We start from the raw sequence: 26,198 nt of genomic DNA, 5'->3' as shown, positions 1-26,198 counted from the left end.
CCACCCCTGCTGGCACGACCCAACCCTTAACTGTCAGCAGGATGAGAACTGTCAAAAAAAACATGTGCACCAGAGAGTATACCCCGGGATCAGAGTAGAACCCCAAAACGTCAGATCAGCAAAACCAAACTCCCCCCAACCCCCAAAACCCACAAAACCTCCCACCCCAAGGGACACGAGCATCACACCCCAGAACACAGGAGTGTCCAGGGACATGGCAACATCTGATCTTTGTGCCATTAGTAGCCCAGCACACTCCAGACAAATTCAACACAGGGGCCAGTCACCCCGCGCATACCTTTACCTTCATGCCTTTGCATAGCCTGGAGAGCAAAGCTTTCTCTGTGCACCACACGAGCACTTCACACCATACATAATGTATTTGTGCCCAGGGACACTGCAGTCACCTTACACAAAGGAGCACAAGAGCACGCCACCACCTCTGCATTTATTTACAGGAGCACTGCCCCCTCTATGTAGCATGAAGCACAGCATACAAGTTTACACTAGCTTCGCGTTAATTCATACCCAACACATACATTGTTACTCCACTTTGTTACATCCCATTAGGTTGATTTTAAATGCAATTAATACATATAGTTAATGTGGACTATATTCTACACATAACCTGGTAGAAATGTTGAACCCAATTGAAATTCCAGATGAGAAGACACGCACATGCACGCCCCTCTCCTAAATCCCATGTTAATGCACCAAATGAATGATATTACTGTTTAAAAGCAACTTTAGCTATGCAGGCTCGACTGACATGAAAATGGTTTCCAGTGCGGTCACTGTCACTAAAATGAAGGTGCTAGCAAATGCCTAATACTTACACACATGCCAAAACTGTTGGCTTTAACAATGCTTGTTTTTAAATGACTTCAGAGAAGGACACACACACAGCACTTTTAAATCGAGTGGCTGAAGGCAGACCTGGTCAAGGCATTTTTAGTATGCCAGTGTTGTGTTTACAACTCCCATGGCACTTACAGTGCAAAGTTTGAGTGTAAGGCTCGTTTAAGCAAGCTCAAAGAGGAGGTGTTTTGGGTGGTGGGGGTTCAGGGACTGGGAGGGAATTTCCATAGGGATTAACATGGCCAGGGTCACCTTTAATGGCCCAATTAAAAGTTACTTATCGTGTAGATAGATGAAAATTGTCAAATACAAGACTTCCCTAATTCATCCACCAGCCGAACAACCTTTTAGTCGGAAATTCGGTTTCCTGTTCCATGCATGTATGGAACCCGTTTTAAAATATAGGTGTGTGTGGGTAATCCTGCATCGAACTAAGCAAGTGTCGGATAAGAGGCAAGTAAACAGTATGTTAATGTATTCATGGTGTTAACACATCTAACAAATGCAACACAGGAACTTTTCTCCGACCACAAAACACAATAACACAATCATGATTCAAAACAGTCCCATCCCCGTCCTCATATGGCAGAAGTCGAAGAGACGTATTTGATGTGAAAATAAAAAACATGGTCCAGATCCACAATCATAGGCACTGAGTGGGCACACGCTACCCACAATGGTCTACTCCCTAAAGGGAGGCATTTGAGGAGAGCTCTCGATGTGCCGCACAGCAAAGCCTGCCTGCAGCCAGAAGCTGGTTCCTAGAAAGGGCCGGGGCAGGCAGGCGATGCGAAGGGGGTTGGTAGGGGGTGCGTGTTCTACCCGATGTTGAATCTGGTGGAAGTGGTACTGCCACCCGACCTCTTCAGCCTGCTCCTCCTTGACGAGATGCCCCGGGAAACCTGAAGTCGAGCAAGGGGAGGCATAGGCGAGTGCTGCCCCAGGTCCCGCGTAATGCACAGCCAGCTCGGAAACCTCCGCCCAGCGCCTTTCCACTTTCCTGCTGCTCGGTGTCTACACTACAGCAGCACTGGTGGTGCCAGAGCCGACCTTAGGGGTGGCGAGTCGGGCGACCACCTGTTATGAGTGGGAAAAGGACACGTGCCCTTTAAGGGAAACCAAAAGGGACAGGGGGAAGAGGGGCGGGGCAGGAGGAGGGAAAGCAGGAAAGTTGGGGGCGGCAGTTAATGTTGAATAAAGGAGGTGACAAGACGTGCCCGAGTCCGTGTCTCCTTTACGGCCTACCAAGGCCCACAACAACTGGCGACGAGCACGGAGGAACCCGAAGAACCATACTACGCGGCTGAGTCAAGGAGGGACTCTCCGCTGCAGGAGACGCACGGTGCCGCCAGTGAAAAGGTCCAGCAAACCCCACCAGAACAGAGTCGGCCTAGAAGGGTACGCACGCAGCAGCCACACGCAGCAGCCGGAGTCGAGGAGGGACCCGGCGGTTCGAGCGCCCAGCAGAGGGGTGGCGTAGGACGTACAAGACACACAGCAGCTGGAGCCGTGGAGAGGCCCGGCAGTCCAAATGCCCGGAAGAGGTACGGCGCTGGACGTGCGAGACGCACAGGGTCCCGACGATTCGAACGCCCAGCAGAGGGGCGAAGCAGAACGAACAGCCACAGAAGAAGTCGGTGCCAGCGGTGAGCAGACCCGCAACGCAGGGGGAACAGCTTCAGCACGCCACAGGTGTCAAAGGAGGGACCCGGCGCAGCATCATACGGTTCGAGTCGGCGGAGCCATACCACGAAGGAGGCCTGCAGCGCGGGAGGAGCCCAGGAGTAGCGATCCAGCGGGACGGCGAGAGAGCGGGAGAACACTGGACACGTAGGCACCCAGCTACGGAACACAACATGACAATGATACTGTAACTAACGCCAGTAGGTCACAAGCAAGCATCAGTCATAGTCATAAGCCACTAGAAAGCAAGGAAGGCCACAAAACGACCATCAGTCATAGTCATAAGCCACTAGAAAGCAAGGAAAGCCACAAAACGACCATCAGTCATAGTCATAAGCCACTAGAAAACTAGGACACGAAACGAACACCAGTCGTCATCATAAGCCACACGAGGATACAAAGGCACGTGCCAGTCTTTGTGCCAACCATTACCAAAAACGCCAGAAGGACACATGTAAGCATCAGTCAGTGTCATAAGCCACTAGAAAGCGAGGAAGACCACGAAACAAGCATCAATCACAGTCACAAGCCACTAGAAAGCGAGGACACGAAACAAGCACCAGTCATAGTCACAACCCACTTGAACACGAGGGTACGAAGGCACGCGCCAGTCTTCGTGACAACCACAACCAAACCACTTGAACACGAGGGTACAAAGACACGTGCCAGCCTTGCAACAGCCGCAACCAAAGTCAGTCGACATGTCACAGCCAGCAGACGCGGCATTGGACACCACAGCACCTGCGACACCAGGGGTAATGCCTACCAACCCGGTATCATTCCTTCGCCGCTCAAACCCATTCGCACTAGAACCACAGGAAAATCAAGGCCAGAGATGGCAAGAGTGGATGGACGAGTTTGAAGAATTCATGAGGGCGGTAGGAAACCAAGACACGCCCAACAAACTAGACATCTTCACAAACTGAGTCGGGAAAGACATCAAGAGCGTTATCAAGACCATCCCGCAAGCAGAAAGGACGACATACACGAAACTCATCGAAGCCATCAATGGGTGTCTAGTAGTAGTCCCGAACAGAGACTATGAACACTGCGTCTTCAATCAGTGCACCCAGCTGCCCCAAGAAACAGTCTGACAGTTCATACTACGCCTCCAGAGGAAAATCACATACTGCGACTTTGCCAACTTTAACGACGACGAGGCTATCCGCCTGAGGGTCATAGAAGGATGCTGGTCATCAATATTCCGCAAACATCTGCTGAAAAAAAACGTTACCTCTGAAGGAAATAGGTTCGAGGCGCTGAGGCCTTTCACCCCAAGACCATACCTGGAACGAGAGTACACCAAGCCCACCACCAGCCCCAGGCGCACAAACAACGCTGGGTTCATCAAGGCGGTAGAAAACCTACAAGTGGACCAGGCAGATGAGACATACGCTCACCAGGAACAAATCTACCAAATGCAAGCATATCCCGAAGAAGAACACCAAGGGGAGAGGGCCGTCAGGGACCCCTACGAAAACCCCACAAATGAGGAACACTCAATGGAACAGGCACAATATGCAGAATACGACCGGTATAGCAGGGAATACGTCCGGCTCATCTCAGACACCTCAGATGACAGCACAGCACCCAGAGTGACGGTCCACCTGGGAGGAATAGATACGCCATTCCTGGTGGACACCGGCGCAAACGTAAAAGTCATGAACCACCTGACATACCAACACTTAGAAGACAAGTTCCCACTACAACCGTTCCACGCTCCAATATTCCAATGGGGAGCAGCACAGCCACTAATGTCAAAAGGACAGTTTGCGTATGACCTCATTCACAGGGGCAAAATAATACAGACAATGATACACGTCATCCACAGCCCAGCAATGGGGAGATGCCTCCTGAGCCACAAAACTGCTCTTGCTCTAGGTCTCATTGACATCCACTACGACTAATCAGAAGCCATTCAAGGCATTCCGCTTGGATCTCAACTGATACAAGCCATCTGTCACAGGGCCCTAAATATCGAAGACCTGAAATCCACCTACCCAACATTATTTGAAGGAGTAGGCATGCTGAAGAACAACGTCATCAAGCTCCACATCAACCCAAAGATCCAACCGGTGCCACAACACCCCAGGCGAGTAGGGTTTCACTTACAAGTAAAAGTAACACATGAACTGCAAACACTATTGGACAATGACATCATAGAAAGGGCAACAGGACCCACACCATGGGTGTCGCCACTCGTCGTTGTCCCCAAAGCAGACGGACGCCTCCGCCTCTGTGTGGACATGAGGATCCCTGACACAGCCATACAACGGGAGAGACACCCCGGCCCCAACATTGAGGACATGCTGATTAGACTCTACCAAGCCACCAAATTTTCGAAACTGGATCTCAACCAGGCATACCATCAACTTGTCATCGACCCCGCATCCAGGCCCATCACCACGTTCACCACACATGAAGGCCTGTTTCGATACAAACGACTTGACTTTGGGATCTCATCCGCAGCTGAAATCTTCCAGAAGACAATTCACAGACTAATTATCCCTGTCACCAACACGTTCAATTACAGTGACGACATCCTCATATTTGGCGTCACCCAGGACCGACACGACGCAGCCCTACACCAAGTCTGCCACATCCTCCAAGATGCCGGACTCACACTCAACGGCCAGAAATGCTAAATCAACACCCACACCTTATGTTTCTTCGGCCACATCTTTTCGGTTCAAGGCATCAGGGCAGATCCCGAGAAAATCCGCGCCATAACAAACCTGCCCAGCCCAAAGGACGTATCTGAACTTCGCTCATTCCTGGGCATGGCCGGCTACTGCGCTCGCCATCTCCCACAATATGCCTCACTCACAAGCCCACTGCGACAGCTGCTGAAGAAAGACCAGCCATTCCTGTGGACAGACCACTGTCAACACGCTGTCTCCACCATGAAGCGAGAGCTCACTGCCAATCGTTAACTGGCGTATTTCAATCAGAAATGGCACAGCAAAATAACTGTGGCACTAGCCCAGTGGGGCTAGGTGCAATTCTCGCTCAAACAGACCCACAAGACAACACCACAACCCACATTGTCGCATACGCCAGCCGTGCACTCAACACCACCGAACAAGCATACTCACAGGCCGAGCGGGAGAGCCTGGCCGCCGTGTGGGCGTGCGAAAAGTTCCACCATTTCGTCATCGGACAAACTTTTACCCTCATAACAGACCACCAGGCCCTGCTGGCTCTCTTTGGCAACCCAAGAATCAAAATGCCCCCGCGCATTGAACGATGGGGCATCCGCCTCCAAGAATACGACTATACCATCATTCATAAACCCGGAGGCGATGCAAACCCAGCGGACTATCTCTCGCGACACCCGGACGGGGCGCCCGACACCACAATGCAGGGAGATGCCGACGGATACATTGCACACCTGTCACACAATGCCCTCCCCCCTGCCATAACTGCACAACTATTTGCGGAAAAGAGCAGAGCTGACCCCACCATCAAGGCAGCAGTATACCTTACCAACACGAACAAATGGCGCCAAGCGGCCAACAAACACTTTGAGCCGGGGCAGGGTGGGGAAGTCGACAGAAGAGACCTAGCCAGAATGGAGAGGATACACAATGAACTGGCCACGACAAGCCAAGGCACGTTACTCAGAGGGAATCGCCTGGTAGCACCCAAAAGCCAAAACCATTGGTCATGATTGCACACGAAGGCCATCGAGGCGTGGCCAACAAAAAAAAGATACTGCGGAACCAAGTGTGGTTTCCCCATATGGACACCATCGTGGATGACATACTAAGACACTGCAACCCGTGCCAAGTGAACGCCGCCGGTACACCACCCTGCCCCCTGCGCAAAGTCCCACTCCCTGATGGACCGTGGCAGCGCGTAGCGCTCGACTTCTACGGCCCGCTGGAAGAGGGAGGCTATCTGCTAGTGGCCATAGACGAATATTCCCGATTCCCGCTGGTGAAGCACGTACAATCCACAGCCTTCCACCATGTGGTAGGTACAGTAGATTAGCTATTCAGCGAGTGGGGCATCCCCAATGTGGTGAAAACGGACAACGGATCCCCATTTCAAGGACAGGAGTTTAAGAAATTCGCAACACATCTCGGATTCCACCACCAAAAGATCACACCGCTCTGGCCCCAGGCCAACGGGATGGTGGAACGATTCATGGCTAACATCAAATGCACACGCCAGAAAGCGGCGACCGATCAAGCCTCAATGCCACAGGCCATCTCACAAATGCTGCGAAGCTACATGCATACGCCACACGAGGCGACTGGCCACACACCGGTCGAACTTATGATCAAATATAAACCGAGGTCCAGGCTTCCCCAGCTCAAGGACTACACACCAGAGGAGGATGAGGAGATCCGGAGATGAGAAGCCGAAAAAAGACAAAGAGCCAAAGAATGGACTGATAGAAAGCGGTAAGCCAAGGAACCCCTGATCCCGGTAGGGGAAACCGTACTGGTCAGACAAACCCAACGCCGGAAAACGGACTCGAGACACCGCCCCGAGCCCATGATCATGACGGACATAAACGGGCCCATGGTCACAGCCTCAGGAGGCCAAGGCGAAGTGACCCGAAACGCATCGCACTTCAAGCGGATGTTCCAAGAAAACGAAGCAGAGGACATGCCGCTAGAGGGAGAAGACCCAATAGACCCAGGGCCTCCTCCCAACCCCCCAGAGGAAACCCTGCCGACCGGCCGGGACGACAACCAGGACGAGCCAACTGGACGGCCCCACAGGTCAGTCAAGAAGCCCACCCGGCTCATCGAGGGAATGTGAACATGGACTTCGGTGATAAGTAAGGGGGGATGTTATGAGTGGGAAAAGGACACGGCACCCCTGCAGCATGTCAGTGGCCCCCTTGGGCCACCCCAGTCATAAGAGTCTGGACCTGCAGGGCTTTAAGTGGGCTGGGGCCAGCCAGGGCACGGCCCCACAGTCTCCAAAAAGGGCTCCCACTTCCGACCTACTCCAGCCACTCCAACACGAGAGTTAGCCTGTGTAGCCAAAACACTGCAGTTACCCCGGCTGCTTGCAGGTGTCAGCACTTCGGATTAGAAAAAAGAAAAGGCATCCTCTTTCTGACTAAAGAGTCATCACGCAGTATGAAGCACCTTAGATTCATGCTGCGTGATGACTCTACTCGAAAACAAAAGGAGAGCTGGGCAATCAAGCCCTCCTCCTGTTTGAGCATAGAGACATCAAGCAGCCTGGGTCGCAGAAGCACTGCACAGTTACAAAGGCTGCCTGCAGGTGTTAACACTTTGGTTTAGAAAAAAGAAAAGACAATGGGCCACATTACAAGTATCGCTACCAGCACCGTTGCTACTGTACCGCCATACAAGGAGTACTGCTCGCGGCTGGGCCGGAATAGCCCGGTAATTGCCCATTCGCAGATGCCGGCCCCAGATGAGCGTTTGGAGGAAGGCTTACGGTTTATCAGCATCTCCCAGAGCTAATTGCCCATGACCAGATGGGGTTTATCCTGAGGAGGGGGACACTAGACAACATTCGGCATACTGTTGACATCATAGAGAGCGCATTCAGGTCCGGGCAGGGGATGGTGGTATTAACACTGGGCTCGCACAAAGCGTTTGACCAGGTGGACTGGGGGTGTCTTAGGTGGGTGTTAACACACTGACCTATGCCCTAATTTCACAAGATGGGTAATGGCCAATTACCATAGCCCCACCACACAGCTCCGCGTTAACGGCATCAGATCTGAACTGATTAATATAACCTGGGGCACCAGACAAGGCCGTCCCCTGTCGCCTCTGGTCTTCGCGTTATCTATGGAGCCGTTTGCGGACAGAATCCGCCGAAACCCAAAAATAAAAGGGCTCACGGTGGGGGAACAGGAGTATAAGATTGCGCTATATGTGGACGACGTGCTCTTAACTATTACGAAGCTGAAAACATCCCTGCCCCCCCTATCGGAGGAGATTGAAGAATTCTGCTGAGTCTCCGGATTTAAGGTGAACCTAGGCAAATCGGCTGTATTGGCAATCAACCTCACTAAGAAACAGCAGGCTGACCTCAGCCCCTTGTTACCGATCCCATGGGTTGAATCTGTGATCGAGTACCTTGGTGTGCAGATCTCCCAAGACATCTCCCGACTATACTCAAGTATCTTCCCCTGGTTACTGGAGGAGTTCTGGCGAGACCTGAAACAGTGGGAGTCCCATGAGAGGATCTGGTTCGGGTGTATCCCCGTGATACAAATGAACCTGGTCCATAGGCTGCTATACCAATGCGCTGCGCTTCCGGTAAACGTCCCATCGAGTGAATTGATCACCCTGCAGAGAAATACACAAAAATGTATCTGGGGGGGGAGCCCAGAATCGCAAAAAGGATCATGCTCCGCGGGAGGGTCTTGGGTGGAATGGGAGTCCCGGATGTGGCTAGATATGCACTCGCGGCCCAATTCTTCCACGCTTATACATGGTACCAGTCCTCTGACCAACCCCTGTGGAAACAATTGGCAGAATCCTGGTGTCCGGTTCCCCCAGCAGAGCTCCCTCACAAGCCCCCGGTAAAAATGAACACAACCCAGAACCCCCTCTCGGCAACAATCGCGACTGTCAGTAACTGGAAGACAGCAGCCCGGAAATGGTGATGCGGGGGCCACTCACCCCTATTTGGAATAATCCTGACATCTTCGAGGATGGGTCCCCCATCTTATTTGAGAGATGCAAAGAAAAATACGGAGTCGGCTGAGACAGAGAGATTCCATTATGCCCAACTCCACCATTGGGCCTCACACAGAACAGTTAGGGAGAGGGGGGCAAGGGAACTCACGGCGCTCGAGACCTCCTTGCTATCAGCCGTCCGAGAGGCAAAATCTCAACACTCTACCATCTGTTGGACAGAATGGACCCAATAAAAAAGAAAAAGTACATGTTAGACTGGGAGAGAGAACTAGGTCGGGAAATGGAGATTGAAGATTGCGGCAAGATTTGGACTAGGTTGCATAAAAGCATGCAGTGTATCTCGAATAGAAAAGGAGGATATAAATTCTGCTATAGATATTACATCACCCCACTACAATTAAATAAAGCCAATCCCGACATTCCCTCAAACTGTTGACGGGGGTTCTCATCACCGGGTTCCCTGTTCCATGTGATGTGGTCCTGCCCGAGGGCAGAGTCCTATTGGAGGGAGGTTATAGAGCACATAAAAGCAATTACTGGGTTGACATTACCGTGGGATCCCGGAATTGTGCTCCTGGGAGAGACTGGGGGTGGGGAATTCCCCATGTCGGGGCAGAGATCGCGGCTCTGCACTCATCTCCTATTAGCTGCAAAGGTGGCAATGGCAAGGCTCTGGAAAAATGCGGAAGGACCCTCTATACCCTTAAAATGGTCAAAATGTTGGGAATTCTGGTGGCTGAAAAGGTTACGGCCATCCGGACAGGAAACATGAAATATTTTCTCAACACATGGGCGCCGTTCATGGACTACGCTGAACAATTCCCATGCCTCACCAGAAGACCTCCTCTAACGCGCTGGCTCCAAGGAGGAACTCTCAACTAGCGCGAGAGTGGGGATCAATGATCGCAATCTGCCGATGTGAAGTGTGATGCTATTGTCAATGTGTTTTTTCACTGTTTGCATATAAACCAATAAAATGTTGGTTTAAAAAAAAAAAAGCCATACATCGTTAGTGGGCCCGCTTTTCCAGATCAGTGCCATTTGATCTCAATTGCCTACAATGGATGTGGCAATGTTGTTACGCAGTGGCCCACCTAAAGATCTCCCTGTTTTTGTAATATTCTTTTGTTCATTCTTTATCATTGTAGTTTGTTGTGCAGCCACATCGTTTACAATAACGCATCATTTATTACTAAAGCCTTATAAAGCGAGGGAGGGGCCATTATCATGGGATAATAATGATCCACCACCAAGTTGAGGCCCAAAGCTGCGCCAAAGGGCATAATGGTGGTAGCAATTCGTGTTTTAGAGCTTTGGTGCTGAAGTAAAAAACGTTAGTTTAATAATAAGAAAGTAACTCGCAAACAGAGTTACTAAATTAAACGTGGTGTGATGTAGTATTTAAATAACAAGCTTGGCTTCATACTTTCAGCATTGCAATTGCAAACTTGGTTAAACTGGAGCAGTTTTAACATGGTCATGCATTAGGGGTCGTGCAACAGTAAACTGCTTCTCTATAAGAAAGCTAGATCATTTTGAAATGCTTTAGCTTTCTCGTTAGTGTGCTAAATGGGATGTTGCAGTGAAACAAAACGATTCTCTTGGAGAGGAAGTGTCTTGTTCAACTCCGAATGCAGTCAATATCTGTATTTATTGATTGTAATCTGAACATTCTGATTGGATCGGAGGAAGTCAATAACGATTACCATGTGGTAATTGTTAGGCAGAAACCTGTGCAGTTCCCTCTGGGACCACTGCAAAAGATTTAGGACTACAGGTGTTTGGCAGTAAACCCACTTGGTAGCAGTCTGTACCACACAGATTCACTTGGTAGCTGTGGCTGAGCAGTCAGACTTCCCTCAAGAAGAGTTAGGCAGTATACAGAGTATTCACAATAGGTCAAGAGAACACAGTAGAACGAGTAAACACTGACCAGGGCTTGGTGTAAAAGAGATATAATTATTTATTTAAAACCACATCTAGAAAAACACACAGGCACTAATAGTAAGCAATTCAAGAACACGGTCACTAAAAGATATACACTCCCTTAAAAGAATAATTAGACAAGTCTTAAGTAAAGCCCCCTTATTTTCAGACAGCAGTGAGCGCATAACGTAGATTGCACTCTAATAGTTCGTTTTAAAAAGGGAGAGAAGAGCAGAGAACAAGTTGAAACAGATCCCAACACTTTTATCAGAACATAACAAGAGAGGAAGGCAAAAGAAAACCGTGAAGTTAGAGTTCAAGAGGCCGGATCCACTTTCAGAGGATCCAAACGAAATGTGTCCAGGGTCACATGGTTGCAGTGCAAAAAAAGTCTTGTAAAGGTTCAAAAAGGAGTTGGACCAAAGAAAGGGACCAGTTAGAGGGTCAAGGCGGCCAGCCCAGTCCAGAAGGTTAATGGATTATTATTACCTTATAGCAATCTTTAGAAAGAGAGGCCTGGCGGACACGGTACCTTAAAGTGGTGAGAACGCTCCAGCGGGGGCAGTTGTTCCTGGCAGCGGGTGCAAGTCAGTGCTTCGTCCGGGAGGAAGAGAGGATCTCGTCGTGGAGGAAGACAGGAGTCCGTTGTACTGCCAGGGAAGAAACCAGCCGCGGAGTTTCTCAGGTACAAGGAGCGGTCCGGTGATTCGCGGTTCAGTGGTGAGTGGCTATCCGGCTGCCGGGGTGCTTGGCACGGGCAGTTCGACCACAAACCGGGCTGGGGTGCGAAAAAAGAAAGGTAAACTGGTTGTGCCCACCAGTCAGGGGAAGAAGCCTCACCAGCCGGGAGATCTTCTCTGTCGTCGGGAAGTGGTGAGTCGGTTCTGCAGGGCTCCACCGGTGGTGTCATCGTGGTAGGTCGGCTCAGCTTCTCCCTCGCCGGATTCCCAGGTTCTGTGGCGACTTCTGAAGTTCCAGTCCCCAAAGGCCTGCTTTTATGCAGAAAACCCCCATTCACTCAGCCTAGCTGTCACTCAAACATGCTAAGTGGTGAGCCGGCCGGCTCACCACTTGGGCCAATCACACAAGAGTGCGACCTGAGTTACCAAGGTAACTCAGTCCAGGGTGCCTAAACCCCCTCCCACACCCCCTGTGGTACCCAGACAGAGTGGCATCACTTTTGGAGGCTTCTGTGGAGAAGCCCGCCAAAAAGTGGAACAAAGGGCTCGACTTGGGTTGGAGTCTCAGAAGAGAACACAAACGCCATTTTAGAATCGAGTCTTGGCAAAAAATACCAACTGGAGAATTAATATTAATTAAATAAACCGGCGGTATGTTGGAGGCTATGAGAATTAAATAATTAAAGTTGGTAGCCTCGAACAATGGGGAAATCCCATAGGACAATATTCGCGGTCAAATATAAAAAGTAGTTTCCACTGCCACCAGCCAAAACTCGATCAGGGGGGACGGAGACGTGCCCCCTCGACTAACAGACCCCGGGGCAATCGAATTGCCCCGACCAGTACGTCCACAATATGATGGTTTGTACTGGTTTCTGTTAATAATTTGGGACTAGTAAAGCCAATGGTGACTTTACATGCCCTGGGAGACAGTAGTCAGTCCCAGGGTATGGCGTCTATGGTGGGGTGTCACTATGACACCCCTGTGTTACTGCACGGAGGGTGCTGTGTAACACACATAGGAAAAACACATGAGACCTTATGGAGTAAAAGACCCCATAGCCCATAAAACACATTACCAGTCAAAGGAATACCATAAATCATGTCCAAGAGTGGGAGAAAAAAAGAGTCTCACTCTTGGCAGGAGGAAAAAACAAACTCCAGAAATCCAGCAAAGCTGCTGGGGGACTCACTAGGTTAGGAAATTCAGCCTAAAGAGAGAATTCTCCCTAACAGTAATATAGCTTATTGTATGGCCAAAGCAAGCCTTTACAATATATGAAACCCTTTTTTTTTTATTCATAGCAAACTCACACTGGTACAAGTACTCAAGCAGTTCATAATTGCATGATATTGATAGGTCTAGTGGGTCATGGCAGAAGATACCAATGTTTGCATGCGCTCATATACTTACTGAGGGTGGGGCCATTGAAAGCAGCATTCGTTTCACACATTACTCTACCTTATACACTAGGATGCACACAATAGCCTCCTCCTTGCTGTCCAACGCAGATAGTATAAAGTGGGCATTTTCGCTTACATCAAGGACACAGGGTTATTAATTGATGTCAACATGTTCAAATTACCCTTTTCCCTTGAAAATTGATATGAGACCTACCAACCATACAATTTCTACTGACAAGTACACAAGTTAATGAATAATCAACACATCACAATTGTACATTATTAATTGATAACTTAATTCTTTCTGCATTTTTGCGATTTTTCTTTAGTGATATGCAGAAACTAGTTCACTTTAATGTTGTCCTTATTTTCGACTAAACTGGGAGCTGTTTCAACTGAAGGTAGCCGTCAATCTTCTATAGTCGCCATCAGGTTCCATTATCTTTTTAAACTTTGATTCTGCATCCCGATAGGTCACACATATTACGTAGAATATATCATATTCTTAAATTATCATGACTAATATTAAATGGTGTACAATGCATCTTCATTTGAGGTAGTGTTTTAAACCAATCGAATTGATCAAGTTCATGTGCTTGTTTTGAACAGCAATAATAATGACATTTTATTGCACCCAGTGGGTAGACTTTGTAGCTTAATGGAAATAGTTTTATAATGGGGAGATACTTAATAAATTCCTTTACTACAAAACCAAGAAATCCTTAGTCTGGCACTGAGGACTAAACCAGCATAAAGATATGCAATAATTTTGATGGTACGCATGTAGGTGTTTTCTTTTTAAGGTACCTCTCAGTTGTTCTTACCTATTTCCAAGTGTCCCAGTAGACACCAATTTCTTTGATGGCATTTCGGTATAATCAAAAGCGGGGTGGGAGGGGACTATTTTTACACATCGCAATCTATTTCCAGGATTCTTTGAATGCGTAGATTTTAGTAATGCTGTGTTATTACAATATCCAGTTATTTTAATCAATCTGACCAGACATCTAGGGTAGCCTCCCCAAAGCAATAGACATTTCAATATCTCTGCTTCCTCAAAGTACTCCTTCAGGGTGCAGTTTCTTCTGATTCAGAGTATCTGACCAAACGAAAGAATATCTACGTATGTTGATCGGTATAGTGTCATTTAGTATTTCAATATATTATTTCCCAAATAATGTAGTGCACAGCTTATCATGTATTTGTAACTAGCAGAAGTACCTTTTCTCCGACAGGTTCTGTAGACAAACATGATAACACTGATGCTATAGGTCGCTGTTCCGATTACTTATCATTTGACGTGCTTTGCACCCTAAAGTAAACTGCACTGAGAATGGGTACATGTGGCTGGCTGAGATACCCAAGAGCACACATTGGGGGGGAGGCGAGAGTTGGTGTGTTGCTGCATACTGGGACCTTCTGTGCTCTCTCCCCACCTGTCCCCTCACCCTGGCATGGTGCCGTTCATTGAGGGGCATTGTGGTGCAAATATTGCGGAAACTGTGTATCCTAGGGCCTTGAAACGTGGTTTTCAAGGTCCCAGAGGGACCTTGAGTTTTGTTCCCCATGTCGGAACTGGTTCTTCTACGACCACATTGATGTTTCGGCGATTTCACGCAACCGTCTCATGTGTAAACGTGCTGAAATATGGGGATGGGGTGGGGTGTTCAAATGTCATGTAACTAGTAATGTCCAGAGGGTCCTAACAGGTAACTATGCAAAATGTAGTGCAGATTGGTGAAACAGTGTGAAATTGTACAACAAACAACGCTTCACCACAAATCGCAACACAAACAAATTTTGACTTTTCTAGATATATATAAATGTATAGATCGAGAAATGCCAATCTTTAAGAATCCTATATCATAGTGAAAAATAGGTTTCTGTTAAGGCTGCTGAGCCATCTGAAAATTCTGTCAATTTGTCCTATGTGCAGTGCCAAATGATTACTATATTATTGATTTATCTTTGCCAGATGACTATCCTCCTTTAACGGAATTGCAATAAAAACAAATATATCTTATTAAAAAGTAGGCCATAAGAATATTCACCAATTTTGGGACAAATTAGGTGAGCATGGCTGTACCTGATTTCTTTAAGTATATGTTATCTGTATATTTGGAAAAGTTGTTCTAGAGAGGCGCTAACATATTTCTAAGAAGCTTGACAACCCTTCTTGTGGCATGTATCCTGCACCCAATGCTTTTGTAATACAGGCAACAGGTTTATTCTGTGGAATGTTTTATAAAGGGCTTCAATGTCGAAACAATCCAAGATTTCAGTGCCAGGCATCAAAGTCCTGGCCCTCAAATAAGTTAATCAAGTCTCTGGTATCCTGCAAATTAAGGTTTAGTCTTGATTAAGAAGTCTACATAGTTACAACATGGTTCCACTAGTTCTCCACTGCCGGAAACTATGGGTTTGCCTGGTGGTTTATTTTGATCTTTATGCATTTTATGGAGGGAAAGACTGGTGACCTTGGGAGTCGACAGTCGAAGAACTCAAATTCTTTCAGACTAAAAGAACCCTCATCTCTAGCTACATTAGCAATTTCTTTCCTCTTCACCTGAAGTGTGTTTCTAGGATTTCCAGTTAGTATTCTATAATTGTTTTCTTATTGTAAGAGGGATATGCCTGTGTCGTCATACTGTTTCTGGCCATAAATGACCATCTTCGTGCCCCCACCCTTGTCAGCTGGATTTACTATCAAATCTACGTGATTACTCTTTTCTTTTGAGGTTCGTTTTCAATTTTTCTGATATTGTGGGGAAAGCATTGCTTAGATGTGTTGAAGAATTGCTTACCATTTTTCAAAGGTTGGGATAGTGTATGATATTGTGTTGCGAGAGATACTATCAGTGCTTTTCACGTGAAGGCAGAGACTTGAGATGCCTTTGTTGTTTGTACCTTTATTTGTTTATAAAGAATTTGTGTAGGTGTATTTTTCTAAGGAATGCCGGGACATCAATTTCTCTGTTAGAAGTCAGATTTGAAGGCTTCGGTGTTGGGCATCACTCAGTGTATCATTTCCTGACTAATTGAATAGTGGTATTTACAGCTCCTGTAAGCTTTCTCGTTTGTTCTAAAATGTTCTTAGGACAATGGGATGGGGTTGCTCAGGTTACCCTCAAATTGTTGTCCCCTCTGCATTGGTCATCCATATTAACAGGCCCTCTCCCATCTTTATTAGATTGCATGCAACAAGATGGGGTGCATGGAGTAGTGTACAGGTGATAGAGCAAACCATTACTAGCAAACATTTAACAATTCATCAAGCAAACCTTAGCAATAATAATCAAAGAACATCATACAGATGGGGGTGTGTACAAAATAGCCAGAATCTAAGTTATACCACGTGGCATTGGAAGAGCAAGTTATACACTTTTTTCTTAAACTGAAGGAGACTTGGAGCAGACTGGATCGCCAACAGGGTGTGGTTCCAGAGGACCTGAGAGTAGCAGGAGTAGAACTGTTTCCTAGTTTTCTGCTTGTGAGACAGTCTAGTTAACAGTCTTGGTGATGGTCTTACTGCGAGATGACTGTGCCGCCTCATGTTTTTAGTTTGGTCATGAGGCAGGCTAGAATGATGGCTCTGGTTGTCTTGTAGGCAAGGTATGTGCTTTTAAATCAGGTCCTAGCTGGGATGGCTAGCCAGCGTAATTCATGCAAGGTGAGGGTGTTGTCAAATTCCCTAGAGCCAGTGATGTGGTGAGCCATGGTATGATGGGCTGCTTTGAGGGAGGCTAGGTGACCCGCTGGAGACCCCTGCCAGGAGAGTCTTACCCACATTCATATGCAAAATCACTAGGGCATGGACCACCATTCAGAAGTCCTAGGGCACAAGGTAGGGACATCTGATACAAAGCCTTTTTAGTCTTTTTTTGCCAAGTGTAGGAAGGATAGATTGCTATGCACAATGAAGCCTAGGGATTTTGTTGAGTGTGGGGTGAGGATTGAAGGTTTAAATGCATTTCATCCAGGCACCTTTCATTGGGTTCATGCTTGGTGGGGTGTCCAAGGAGTACGAATTGGGTCTTGGTGGGGTTAGCTTAAAGTAGACACTTCAAACCACATATGAATTGTTGAAAGGCATGAGCAAAGACGAGTAATATCTTATAAGCCTATGACCTTTTGGGATAATGTGCATCATCTTTGTACTGGTGTTTTGCAATGATGGTGACATCTAAAAGTGAGCCCAGGTGATCCATAGAGAGGTTACAGGTAACTGTGGAGATAATGCAACCCAGAGGAAGTCCACAGGTGTTGGGGTGGTGCTTAGACCTAAGGGAGCCCACCTATATAGCCTGAGGTCTATCACATCGGTGGGATGTGAACCATTTCAGGATGGTGCCAGAAAAGCCAATCCTGTGTATATGGAGGGTATTGTGTGACAACCATGTCAAATGCACATGCGAGGTCCAGGAGCACCAGTAGGCATGACCACTGTTTGTCAATGACCTGAAGGGAGTCACCCACCTGTATCGAATTGATCAAGTTCATGTGCTTGTTTTGACCAGCAATAATTATGACATTTTATTGCACCCAGTGGGTAGACTGTATGGTGGCTGTTTTAGTTCTGAATTTGGGCGCGGGACCCTTATTTATAATTCCAGGACAAGCAATTGCTCGATTTTTTAAGTAGTTGGTTAGCAACTACCTTCTCACTGACTTTGCTGTTAAAACAAGAGGCTCCTGATTGGTCAGTAGTTTCCACAAGTCTTTCACATAAAGGGTGAGATATTTCATGAGTAGGCGTACAAGCCTTGTTTTTAGAACGTCTGGGAACATATCTTCGCTGAGGGAGAAGATGACTATCATAAGATGTGCTGCAAGGACAGGGCTAATACCTTTTTGTTTTTTTAAGGATGGCAGCCAGGAGGATGCTGCCTGACTGTAAGAGGTCAGTTTGTAGGATGCAAAGGTGCACACTAGGTCATCAGAGGAGAGAAATCGGGCAGGGCTGAAGGGCCGATGGAAAGGTATAAGGTTGAGGAGTAAGGATGTGGTGCCCTAGATGTGGAACATGATGATCTTTATCTTTTTAATAATGAACGGATTGGTTGTCTCACACCTCTCCCAGGATTTTGCTACCGCTAGGTATGGTGTGGGGTTCAAGCAGTGTTTGACAGCTGCAAAAAGATCTTGGACCCTATTGGAAACTGTAGTAATGGTGGTGGTATAATAAGTTGACTTAGTTTCAGATATCGGGGTCCAGCCTTTGGCACGCAAGACCTTGAGGGGCAGAAGGTTGTTTGGTTTATGGGTCTTGTGCCAGTATTCAAGAGCTCAAATAGACTGTTTGTTCAGAAAAAACCCCAGAGTATTCCGGTGGGGTGGGGGTAGCAGGGGGTGGAGGTGCAGAGAAGGCCGGGTGAGAGCTTGGTTCCGGCATGGTCCACATTTTCCATAGCAAAAAAGTATCTGCCAACTCCTTTGAGTTTTGGCTAAATGTTTCTAATAGTGAGGTGATGTTTGCAGAGGTGGGGGAATGTTTGAGAAATGTATCCAGCCCATCCAATGGAAAGATTTTGAAGGAGCAACATGACACCATGGGGCATTTATCCTGACCCTAGGGGGCTGTCAGGGAGTGTGATAAGGAGAATAGAATGCCGGTATGGTTGTTCCAGTGAAGCGCAATGTGGTCTGCACAGCTTATGCGGGTGGGAGGGGAGAGAGGATAAGATGAGGTGTAGGGTATTACCCCAAATGTGTGTGGGGGCTAGTACACATTTGGTTATGTCTGGCGATTCTTACAGTGATATAACTGCTTCTCTGGTGTTTTTTATTAATTGGGTCACCGAAGGTTGACCTTTTCAAGAAAGATGTTGGTCAAATGAGAGATTGAAGCTATAGAGAGTAAGCCCATAATCTCATCTAGGAATGTACCACACCTGTGAGGTGGTCTGTAGATGTAGTGGGAAGTGGCTGAGTACTTGTGTGATAAGAGGGAACTGGCAAGCGAGTGTTTCCATTAAATGAAATAGTTATTGATAGAATACTTTACAAGGCCAGTTGATTTGGTGGATCAATGTGCTGCCTCCCCGACTTTCAACATGTTGCTTGCTTTATTTGGGTCAGATGAGGACAAAGACGTGGGAAGGAGACTGGTGTGGGTCAAGTTTCAGTAACAAAGATAACATTAGGTTTATTGGTGGTGGTCAAGTCTGAAATGTCTGCTGGATGTAGCACAACTGAGTGGGCATTAATCATCATTAAAGAGCATGTACACTGCAGCAGATGGCGAACAGGGACAAGGGGGATTTGGAGAAGGTTGGTCAGGTTAGATGTGCAGTGTGTATGAGAGCCTTTGCTCAGGTGGGCCATGGAGAGTGGTGGTGAGGTGGGGTATGAGACACACATGGTTGTTCATACTAGTAGCGAGGTGCAGAGGGTCTGGCTCTTGGCCCTGTCAGACCCGTGAGGGTCAACCAGGCTGTGTTTTGGACTTTGTATGACCATTGCTGAGGATGCTTGGGGAGGAGGACATGTAGGGTAGACTGCCTAAATGAAGCCTGGGGTGGGCGTGGTCAGCAGTGGAAGGTGGACAGAAGACAGTAAGAGTGCGGTCAAGTGACCTGCTCTCACTGCAATCGCAGATGGAGGGTGGATCAGCTTCCACTGCTGGTGTCCCCAAGTGAAGACAGAGGTGGGAGCTATCAGCAGTGAATGGTAGACAAAAGTTGGGAAGAGCAAGGTCAAATGCTACCCTATTAACTGAGATGCTGGGAGCAGGTGTTCAACTGCCCTTTCTTAGGTCCTAACAGGACCACCAGGCATTGCTCTTCACTAATGATGCCTAGGCGAGAGACACCGTAAATCAGGAAAGGAAGGGGTGAGCGTTAAGAAAGAAGTACCAAAAAAGGTATCAAAATACCACCAGTGCTAAGCAGGTGGATAGGATAGAGCTCATGTGACCTAGTTCCACTGTTTCCAGCTAAACTGCAACAAAATCATTGGTTTAGTTGTTGCTGTTGACCGCCTCAAGATGTCCCCACTTCATCTGAGGAGCTAATGTAAAACAAGTCTGAAAATGTGACCCAATTCTTTTCCTGTTCCCTGCCTCCTTGATTCCCTCTTGTACAGTCCAGACAAATCTTGTGCTGCAGGTGTAATCTGCTGATAGGTAGGGACAGAGTGTTTCCATAGTAAATTCTTAGATATCTTTTAAATGTCTCAGATGTATTTATTGCTATTGACAGATTTTAAATAGCTTAAATTCTTTGTTTACTTGGTGTACTGTTCAGTTACGATGCTGGAGCCATGGTAGGTAAAGCTTTTAGGTTTGGGATGATGTCCGTAGTTTGATGTCCTTGCCTTAATGGAAGTCTTTTCTTTAGGATTTGTGTTTTCAAGACCTTTTTTCGGAAAACATTGAAGTTTTCTAGGTCTCTCAGTTCAGGATTATTCAATTTCCCAAACAGGGCCTTTCGTCTTGTTCCTGCTTTTGCTTTCCTGCGGGGGTGTGTTCAAATTCCCTTGCTGAGTATTACTTTGGTGTGCTTGGTGGCTTGTAGGGAGCAGTTTAAGAGATGATTTGGACCTTATCATTCGTCATGTATAAACATTAAAAGTCTCCTTTGCCCCACCAGAAACCAATTATGTTTTTTTAGTGCTTGTGCGATGTGAATTTGAATGGTGAGAATTAACCTTGCTGCCAGATTATGGGGTTGTTGGAGCCGTTTAAGCAGCTTCTTTGTCGGGACCTATTAAAGGTCATTGCAGTAGTCCAGCCCAGATTACACCGGGGCTTGAACTATTTCTATTATGTGGCCCATTTCTAAAAAAGAAATAATTATTCAAGTAGGTGCATCTAAAAAGAACTCCAGGCCAAGGTATTTAGCAGGCGTAAAGGGGAGGTGACAGACTACTGGGAATAGCACACAAATCCAGAGATCATCCAGTCCTCGATCCTTATGCAGTCAGAGATGGGATCATTGGGCCTGGGATCTCCACTCACTGTAAACATCAGTTGTATATCATTGGGACAGAGTTGGAAATAGTTTATAACTTTTTTCCTATGATATATGAATAGAGGTGAATGTAGGCAGAAACTGATTACCAATCAAAGCTGGCCATCAAGAAGCTGCTTCGGCATTGTTAGTGGGACACCATGGGAATGGAAGTGGTCCATTTGGTCTGTAGTTTTGAGGGCAGACATGTGCGCTGCGTGAGCACGTTTGGGCCACACAGACGCTGCCCGTTGAGCCACACTATATAACTCTTTGTAACTCTAGTTGGCGAACCAAGCCCAGCAAAGTCTCTACCCCAACCATCATTCCACTAGATTGCATATTTAGCTCAAGCTATTGGGATCCCACAGTATTCGGTTGCCTCCTCCTGAAGACGCTAGGAAAGATTTCTTGGCAAATGACTAGGGATTCGGTCCCAGCACTAATCGTCTAACAAACACCTGACAAGAACTGTGCTTTACTCTACAAGCAAAGGACCCAGGATGCTCTGGTGGGCACATCACCGTTGCAAGGTAGAGTGAGACATTAGAAAACTAAGTCTGATATAAGAAATGGGGTTCCACATTACTCATATCCCGGAGAGCTCCTTCCCTCAACCAAAAATGCCTAAATTGTCTTAAGCTTCAATCACTAAAGAGAAATAATTGTGGAAATCAAGTGGTAAAGAGTTACAAATCTGGACAAAACGAGGTGCAAGTGAGAGCAGGTGATCAGGGCTCCTCCAAGTGTATACAGCTCAAGTATCATTTAGTGTTAGCATCTACGTAGGCTTCTCTGCAGGCATCATGCTTCATACATCTCAGATAGATATGGCAGTATCAAGAGCACCAGCTGATTGGAGCCAATCACTTTAAAATGTCCTCCTTCATATCCACTAGTGATGTATCTGCACCCCTTTCTGGCTGAACCCCCAATTGTCAGTTATAGAAAAGGCCAGTGCTTTCCCAAAGGTTCTTACAATGTATTATAGTAAATTTCTTTATCAACAAGGTGAGCAAGGTTTTTTGTGCTTTATGGAACTTTTCCTTACGGAGTAATGTATTGTATAGTTTTTCTATGTAGTCTGCCAGGGCAGAAATGTAGTACTTCACGAGAGAAGTCGGGCATGTGAGGCTTTGGGCTGAATACGTTTTCATGTATTTACTAGTTTTAAAGCCTTCCAAGACTAGGCTGAACAACAGGACTACTGAGCTGCAATGGTTCCATTAGGAACATGAGTCCTAAAGCCCCTCAAGTCACCCATCCCTCACTTAACCAGACATACCAGAAGAAGCCAGCCCTCTCGAAGCAAGGGCCAATCCACTGTGTTCCGCTGTGCCACAGCTGGTGCCTGTACTACCTATTGTACCTATCCATCCGGAAGTCAGACATAATACCAAGGAGACGGCCCAGAACTAAACATATACAACTTCTGGGTCACACAGCATTTAACATTGTAGAACATGGAGAGGTGCGTCTTTAACAGCTAAATGCCAGTATTTTCAAGACTGAACCACGCTTGGGGAAACCATGTATTCTCATAGATTGGGACATTTAGGAAGGCTATGATCTTCACACTTAGGGAAAACAATCCATACTAAGTATACCACATCATCAAGTTGCAGGGTAACTCCAACACACATTTCCAAATGTACTCTCCTTTTTCAGGAACAACCTCAGAAAAAGGTGTGTGGGGGGGAGAAGCATTACTACCCCAGCCTAGTAAGCCATTATTTGACATTTTCACTCTAAGGTGATCTCTGATACTAACCCCCATGTCTCATGCCTAATTACCCCCCTGCACTTCCTTATAAATATTTACCCCCGCCTGGGTTGCTCGGCCTTACCACAGAAATCCCAAACCCACTACTGATTAAAGAATCTGCCCCGAGATGCAAGCAAACTGGCTCGGGACCAGCCTGAAGCCGTGTACTGCCCCTTCCATATCAGATAAGGTTTTGGAGTTTTCCTAGATTGTTGGGCCATTCTCATCCTGCAGCTACCTGAAGTTCAGGAGCTTCTGGACAGATTGATCTGGGCAGGTGCTGACGGGTTCTGTGGGTTGGGGCAAAGGTGACCTTGCTTGCATATGGATCTTAATTGCCATCATTTTAGGCCAGTTCATCAGCAAGGTTTTGCGATGGGTTGATAGTGCAGTTTAATTTGGTTTGGAGAGTGCTCTGCTGATTTTGTAAAATGTCCTTAGTTTGGTTTCTGGCTTCCAATAGACTGCCTGGCATGAATATTACAGGTCACAACATTGCACAGTGTGTATGATTTGCACCACATTCTCTAAAGTCACCAACCTAATTCTTTTCATTATGTATGTCCAGGTCTTTGAACCTTGCTATCAAGGTGTTAAATGATCAGGATTTTTGTTTTGCAAGTGGAAGGAGCTTACATGACCAATATCTGTGTAACTCTCCGTACATCATCCAGGCAGTGTACTTGAAATGCAGATTAGCAGATCCTTCGAAATGCTGGTAAAGTTATCTTTCATAATGTTTTTAGGTATCCACTACTAGCCAGAGTGCCTTTGGGTCCTTTAGATATTAGTGTGGATATGAGGTGATTTGATTTTACTTGCAATGAGTAGATGATCCAAACAATTGCCAGAATTGCCATGTGTAGGGTAGTGGAGATTGGTGGAATATGGCACTGAGGGCATGGTCATTTCCTTGGGTGGGTTTAGGCCATATTACTTGAAACCCAGTGAGTTCAAATCGATATAAATCTCCTGCACAATATTGTTAGCGTGGCAGTTAAGCCACAGGGTAAAGTTCAAGAAGGATCTTTTGTGATTGGGATAGGGAGGTTTTATTGTGGGAGAATCCAGCGAATTAGCGAATTAGTTTTCAACGTGTTTTTATTATCGAATTTCACCCCAAATGTATGTGGGGGTGGGTTTAGGGTAATAACTAATTTGAGTGGATTATGGGGCAGTGCGGGGGAGGAGGGGGCATATATTTGCAGCAAAATCTACCAAAAGAAAAAAATGTAATTGATGAAAAACGGATTTGATGGCTCATTTTCGACCAAATTCCCATCGAACCTTGTGATTTAGTTTGCTGTTTGGTGAGCAGTTGTACTCGCACGTCCAGAAAGGAGGTATCACACCCCCTGTCCGATAAGCTGAAAGTCCTGTGGTGACGTTTAGTGCACATTGGTCTGTTAGTTCTCAGGGCATGGCGACCCACAGGGATGGAGGTGCCATTTGTGATCGATCCAGGCAACCCCTATACTGGTTTAAATTTCCCTGTTTTTGTCCTGGATTTTTAAGGTAAGAGGAGTGCAGGGAAGTATAGCTCCATGAGACCTTTTAAGACAAATGTGTATTTGCATTTATTAAGCACTTTCACCAAAGCACCGAACAGGCAAGGGTGGTACAATATTCAGGATATACAAATTAACATGACCGAGATTCATGAGAAGAAATAGATAACGGATCATATTTCAAGTGAGAATGAAAACACAAGAAAGAGGAAAGAGAAGAGTAAGGGGAAGTGATTTCTAGTATTTGGGAACCGGAAGGAAAAAAGAGCAGAAACATAATTTGGCACAACGGGGACGGAGGATAGTCAAGAGAAACTGTGAATGCAATCAGAGACTTTGGCAGGAGAATACAAAGAGATCCAGTCAGAAAGAAATGGAGGTACCAGGCTATAAAGACATTTAAAAACATTACAGAGAAAGTGGAACAACAGATTAGATTAAAAAGTCAGCCATCGAAAAGAGGATAAACTGAGTCACAAGGAGAAAAACAAAACATACGAATAGCAGAGTGAAGGATAGAGTGAAGTGGAGCAAGATGATTAGCAGGAAGACCAATCCTGACTCTGGTAAAAGTGGTTGTATGATTTCACTGAGATGGTGCTTGGTGTGTTTCAAAGAACACTTTGAGATGAAGGCACGCAAGGTCACTAGCTATGATAATTCTGGGTGCATTCTTATCATAACTATCTTGAGGAACCTAACATTTAAGCTTGTATGTAAAGCATCAGCCTCATGTGCTTCCCAGTAGGAGCAATTTGTCTGAGAAACTTTCTTCAAGCAAGTCGAACCGCAACCACAAGATCACTGATGGCAACAATGAGTTTAAGGCTGCCATTACTCCGAGCAAGGAGCAGAATCACCTTTATAGAAGACCACACTGCCTGGTGACAGACACATTTAGACAGTTGGGTCAGTCTTTACCTGGCTCATGACTTGCAGGTACTGATTATTCAGTATTTAAGACAAGCAGGCCACAGAGTGGCAACAATATGTTGATGTACTCCACCCAGCATGGGGCAGTTAAATAATCTTAACATTAATGTACTGGCTGTCCACAGAGCAGTGGCACCCGTATTTCCAATGAATTAATTTGGTCAGGCAGCTAAGCAGCAAACATTTTCTTGGAACTGCTTTGACAGAGAACAGTGAATAAACTGAGGGCATACATAGAGCAGCAGTAATTTTCTTTACATTGACCGGTAAAGTAAGAACATTTGTTGAATCAATAATCCTACTCCTTCCAGAACCAGTTGGTTAACCATTCAGGAACCACTTAGAAACATAATCTTAGCGGCCATAATAAGCAGGTAATTATTTAAGAACTCTAAGAAGTCTGTGCAGCTGAGACAAAAAAAGGATTATCAAACCCCCACTAGTGGAAAACAGATAATTAAAAATCAATCTTAGGCAGACTGACATTGGGTCACAATCACAAATACACAAGTACTTTCTGGCGGAAGAGCAAAATATTAACTCAAGCAAGTTATGTAAGCCGCGTGGTAGCACTGTTCATATCTTAGGCCATCTGGTCTGGATCGACACAATTAGTTGAACTAGAACACGTTTGGCAATGGTAGATTTGTATCTGGCCAACAGCGACAAGAGAAGGATGTAGAAATGCAAAAAGGGAAAGAATTTAGTAGTACAAAGGCATAGAGATGCATAGGAAAAGGTTCATGAACATATTTCCAATCAAGTAGCGAATGCTTAATACATATTCGGATGCTTCCAGTTCTTTTGCAAAAGTTGGTGGCATAAATCTGCAAATTCCATGCACCAAA

At 46.4% G+C, this 26,198-nt stretch overlaps 1 protein-coding gene across 1 annotated transcript in view; it reads right to left on the bottom strand.

The window, feature by feature from the left end:
* PKD1L1 (polycystin 1 like 1, transient receptor potential channel interacting) overlaps positions 1–26,198 on the bottom strand; it is a 2,330,280-nt gene that overhangs the window by 1,701,054 nt on the left and 603,028 nt on the right. The window lies entirely within an intron of this gene.

The sequence above is a fragment of the Ambystoma mexicanum genome, chromosome 5p, assembly GCF_040938575.1.
Source record: "Ambystoma mexicanum isolate Mex_15411 chromosome 5p, UKY_AmexF1_1, whole genome shotgun sequence".
Classification (NCBI taxonomy): Eukaryota; Metazoa; Chordata; class Amphibia; order Caudata; family Ambystomatidae; genus Ambystoma; species Ambystoma mexicanum.
This window is presented reverse-complemented; position numbering and strand designations above follow the sequence as displayed.